Below are 5,269 nucleotides of genomic sequence, written 5' to 3'. Positions count from 1 at the left end.
CCTAAATCTTGAAAAAATTTAATTGCATTAATTTAATTTTTGTTATGAATGTGACCATCCACAAACAATCCATTATTCAAAGAATAGGAAAATAGAAATGTATGTGAAATAGTGAACTTCTGTTAGTTTTTTAATATTTATTAAATTTAATGCAATTATAACAAAACTTCCCCTTCTAAACTTCCTGTTTACTCCTGTGCATTTAAAAATATTTATCATTGATATTCTTTTCTTTCTTTTATTATTTTTTTCAGCATTATTATCAGTACCCTTACACAACTCCTTCCTTCCTCCTCCTATATTATAGTCAAGCAAAAAAAAAATTCAAAACTGCCTTCTGGCTTCCCTGTTTTTCTTCATGTTGTAACTAAAGTCTAACTTTCTGTAAGAAGCCTTCCCCAAAAAACTTTTGTACAAACAAAACCACAGTAACCAAGATTAAAAGAAATGTTGTAAATTGGGAAACAATTTTTACAACTAGTATTTCTGATAAAGGACTCATTTCTAAAATATATAGAAAACTGAGTACAATTTATAAAAAAAAAGCCATTCCCCAATTGACAAATGGTCAAAGGATATGCAGAGGCAATTTACAGATGAGGAAATCAAAGTGATCCATAGTCATATGAAAAATTGCTAAATCATTACTTTTTTTTGGCAAGGCAAATGGGGTTAAGTGACTTGCCCAATGTCACATAGCTAGGTAATTATTAAGTGTCTGAGGCTGGATTTGAACTCAGATTCTTCCGAATCCAGGGCCAGTGCTATATCCACTGTACCCCCTAAATCATTTCTGATTAGAGAAATGCAAATTAAAGCATCTCTAGGGCACCACCTCATACCTCTACAGACGGGCCAATATAACCAGAAAAGACAATGATCAATTTTGGAAGGGAAGTGGGAAATCTGGGACATTGATGCATTGTTGGTGGAACTGTGAACTCATCTGATCTTTCTGGAGAGCCATTTGAAATTATGCCCAAAGGGCAATAAAATATGCATACCTTTTGATCCAGCAATACCACTACTGGGTCTATATCCTGAAGAGATCATTAAAAAAAGGGTAAAAACATCACTTGTACAAAAATATTCCTAGCAGTCCTGTTTGTGGTGGCAAAGAATTGGAAATTGAGTGAATGTCCATCATTTGGGGAATGGCTGAAAAATTGTGGTATAAGGACATCATGGAACATTACTGTTCTATTAGAAACCAGGAGGGATGAGAATTCAGGGAAAACTGGAGGGATTTGCACAAACTCATGCTGAGTGAGATGAGCAGAACCATAAGAACCTTGTATACCCTAGCAGCAACAAGGGGTTGATGATCAATCTTAATGGACTTGCTCATTTCATCAGTGCAACAACCAGGGACACTTTTAGGGTATCTGTGATGGAGAATACCATCTGCATTCAAAGAAAGATTTGTGGAGTTTAAACAAAGAACAAAGATTATTACCTTTAATTTTTTTTTTAAAAAAGGTATCTTATTATATAATTTTGCTCTCTTTTATTTTATTTTTTTCCTTAAGGATATGTTTTCTCTGTCAGCACATTTAATTTTGATCTATGTATAGCATAGAAACAAGGCAAAGACTATCAAATTATCTTCTGTGGGGAGGGGGAGGAGGGAAGTGATATTAGGGGAAAATTGTGAAATTCAAAAAACAAATTTAAAAAATTTAGAAAATAAAAAGAAGCCTTTCCCAGTCCTTCTTACTCTTAATGCCTTCCCTTTGAGACAATCCCCTTTTAATACCATATGTATCTTTTTTGAATATAGTTATTTCAATGTTATCTCACCTATTAGAATGTGAGCTCTTTAAAAATATGGACTTTTATGTTTGTTTTACTTTTTTTGGTATCCCTAGCATCTAGAAAAATATAGGCAATTAATAGATACTTGTTGATTGATGGACTGGCACATATTACCACATCTGAAAAAAAAGTATTTCTCATCTCATTTTCATTGGTTGAAGGTTCTTTCTTCTTTCAGAGTCTAGTCCACATATAATTTTTCCTATTAAGTCTTTCCTGACCTTTAAAACTATAGACTCTTGAATTTCTCATGCCAATCTACTATGTTTTCTCCTTTACTTTTATATACTAACTTGTGTTACTGCAATTTGTGCATTTGTCTTATCTAACTGATCTGTAAGTTCTTTGAGGTAGGCTCCAGTAGCCTCCACCCAAGGGTGTAACCCATTAAAAGAGTGTCCCTCATCCCTCCAATTACAGTCTCCAATGATGACCAATTGACACTAACAGTTGGCAACCAAATCTAGGAGCCTTGGGGATTGCATCTCTACCCAGGCTACCAGTCTAGTTTCCAATCTAATATTAGTTATCAATCCAGTAGAGCAAGACTTTTGGAGGTGATACTTGGCAACTACATCTGTAGGTGTTACAACTCAACCTTCTTGGAAGTCACAGATACTGAAACATCAGAAAGATAATTGTTAACACCAAAGCCCTTGACTATCAAGGGGAATAACAGAAATGGTTATGATTCTTACTGGAAAATAAAACTAAAGAAGATACATTACTATCTGCTTTACCACTAAGGAGAGACGATTTTACTTTCTCTATTGTATACCTAGGACTTAACACAATACTTTATACATAGTAAGCACTTGAAAAATGTTCATTTTTTCCTATTCATTCATTCATCAATTTTTATATCTCCTATGCCTATTAGGGATTTTGAAAATGGTATAGTGCTGAAAAAATGATAGATCATTTTAGATATCTGAGATCAGATAAACACTCAGGGGTCATCTAGTCTAGACTCTCATTTTACAGTTATCAATTTAAAACAGATGGTCCAAGGAAGTTAAATGACATTCCCAAGGTCACATGGATTATAAGCAGTAGAGGGAGAATTTCAAATCAGGTTCTTTGATGCTACAGTCAGTCCTCTTCCTTCATCAGTGTTTATTATTATTTATAAAATAAAAATATTGTAATTTTCTCACAAATATCTAAACCCACATTACCCAAACCAGGAGACTTCAAAGGTTGTGTATTCCAAACCTTTTATTTTTCAGATAAAAAAACTTGAAATTCAGATAGTAGAACTGAATTGCTCAATATCTCACTAATATTAAGGAGCAGAATTCATTATTTAAGTCCAAGATAAGAGGATCAAACCACTGTCCTTCATCTGAAATGGTTTATCATAGTTTTCATAGTTTACAGTATATATATGTGTGTGTGTGTGTGTGTGTGTGCATATATATGCATAAATATAGATGATATGCTATTATATATATATATATATATATATATGTACATGGTATAGTTTATAGTAGAGTAAGCTCTGTTGGCATTATTAAAAAGAATAATAGATATCCCCAGGGGTTTGCTTCTCATGGAATAAAGTGCTCAATGCCAGAAGCTAGAGCCGAATATACTAGCAATTTAGTATTTACGTACAAAGATGTTCAAGAACAGTGTGAATTGCATTTCTTAGATATCTTCAGAGATAGAATAATATACTTATTACTGTAAGAGCTTAGGAGAAGCTTTGGAGGATCCTCATTGTTTCCTTCATCCTCAGGCTCACATATTTTTGTTGCCTTTGGTAAACATAGAGAGATAGATTTTTGAGCCAACAGGTACCCTCAGGATCATTTAATTCAACTTTTCTATTTTGTAGATGAGAAAAAAATTTTAATTAGATTATCTTTAAAAACTATGATCAATAAAAAGGATAAGCCAGAAGGAAAAAAGAAAGAAATCAAGAAACTTTAGCTTTCCATTGTAACTACAACATGTCATGAGGACAGATCACATAGTCTGTGTTGCATTTAAATAAACTCTTTGGATCTCAATTTCCTTACTTGTAAAATGAGAGAGTTAGACTAAGTGTCCTGTGAAGTCTATCCCATCTCCAAATGTTTAATCTTCTGATTCTCCAAAAGCATGAAAAATTCTTACATCCCTACTACTTCTTTCTCCTATATCCCTTAAAAATCTCTCCATTGTGGATATGATCTAGAGAAACTGAATGGCACATCATAAGAAGAAAAACTCAAATTATCATTTCCATAATTTGTTTGGATTTCAATAAAATAAATTTAGTTTAATGATACCCAGAAAACCAAGCTTCTATTATTTTCATCTTGGATAAGGGTTTTTAGGCACAGGTTATAGAGGAAGACTTTTTGGTGAACATTTTTGACCCTTTATCTTTTGCTATCCAACAATGCTATAATTGCATGAGGTGGCAATCTTAAAAAGACCTAAGGATCATGACTGCATGATTTAAGTTTGGACAAAGCTGAAGAGATATTAAGGTCTGGAGTTAGTAAAAGAATTGGATTGGGGTTCTTGACCTTCTATTACACAATGTAGTGGAAGTATTATAATATGTGAGATAAATGAATGAGTAACCCTAACAGGACACCTCTAGATTATGGGATGCTTAGGTGTGACTTGTAAATTAAATAGCATTGAGGCCAGTGAAAGTTCAATGTTTCTAGGATTATACTGCTTGACCCTAGAAGACAAGACTAGGATGAATGGGTGGAAATGATAAAGAGACTGGTTTCTACTTAGCATATGGAAAGATTTCCTTAAAATTAGAGTTGCCCAAAAGATGGAATCAGTTGTCTTAAGGGGTAGTGAGTTTCCCATTATTGGAAGTATTTATCATGATAGAGTCTGATATCTCTTGTGTGTATGTGTGTGTGTGTGTTTGAGTAATACAGATTAGATTTAGTAATTTGGATGCAAGTTGAAATAGGTAAACTCTAAAGCTACTTCCAGCTCTACAGTTTCTATGATTTTAAGAAAGAGTTATTGTGCATTTTTTCCCATTGCAGATAATTTCTGTCTCAAGTAAAGAATGCTTTAAAAATTCTTGAGTATAAAGTCTATTTGATATTAAAGTTATATTTTAAGAATGTCAAAAATGTGGCAGCTATATAGTATAATATAGTGGATAGAGTACTGACTCTGGAGTCAGGAGAACCTGAGTTCAAAGTTGGCCTCAGACACTTAATAATTGCCTAGCTGTGTGATCTTAGGCAAGTCATTTAACCCTCTTGCCTTGCAAAAAACCAAAAAAAGAAAGAATGTAAAAAATGGATGTATTCATCAATTTTTATCTTCCCTCCCCTCAAAGTCACTTCCCCCAATCCTAATATTTTATTGTTTTTTTCTTTGGGGGGGTTGCAAGTCAAAGGGGTTACTCATTTTTGTTTAGGTCATCCACAATTCCTGGAATATACTATGTACTTGCCTCTATCTGTGGAATGAATCCCTAGTT

Source organism: Macrotis lagotis, chromosome 5, assembly GCF_037893015.1.
Source record: "Macrotis lagotis isolate mMagLag1 chromosome 5, bilby.v1.9.chrom.fasta, whole genome shotgun sequence".
Classification (NCBI taxonomy): Eukaryota; Metazoa; Chordata; class Mammalia; order Peramelemorphia; family Peramelidae; genus Macrotis; species Macrotis lagotis.
The sequence above is the reverse complement of the archived record's forward strand: the minus strand, read 5'-3'. Positions refer to the sequence as shown.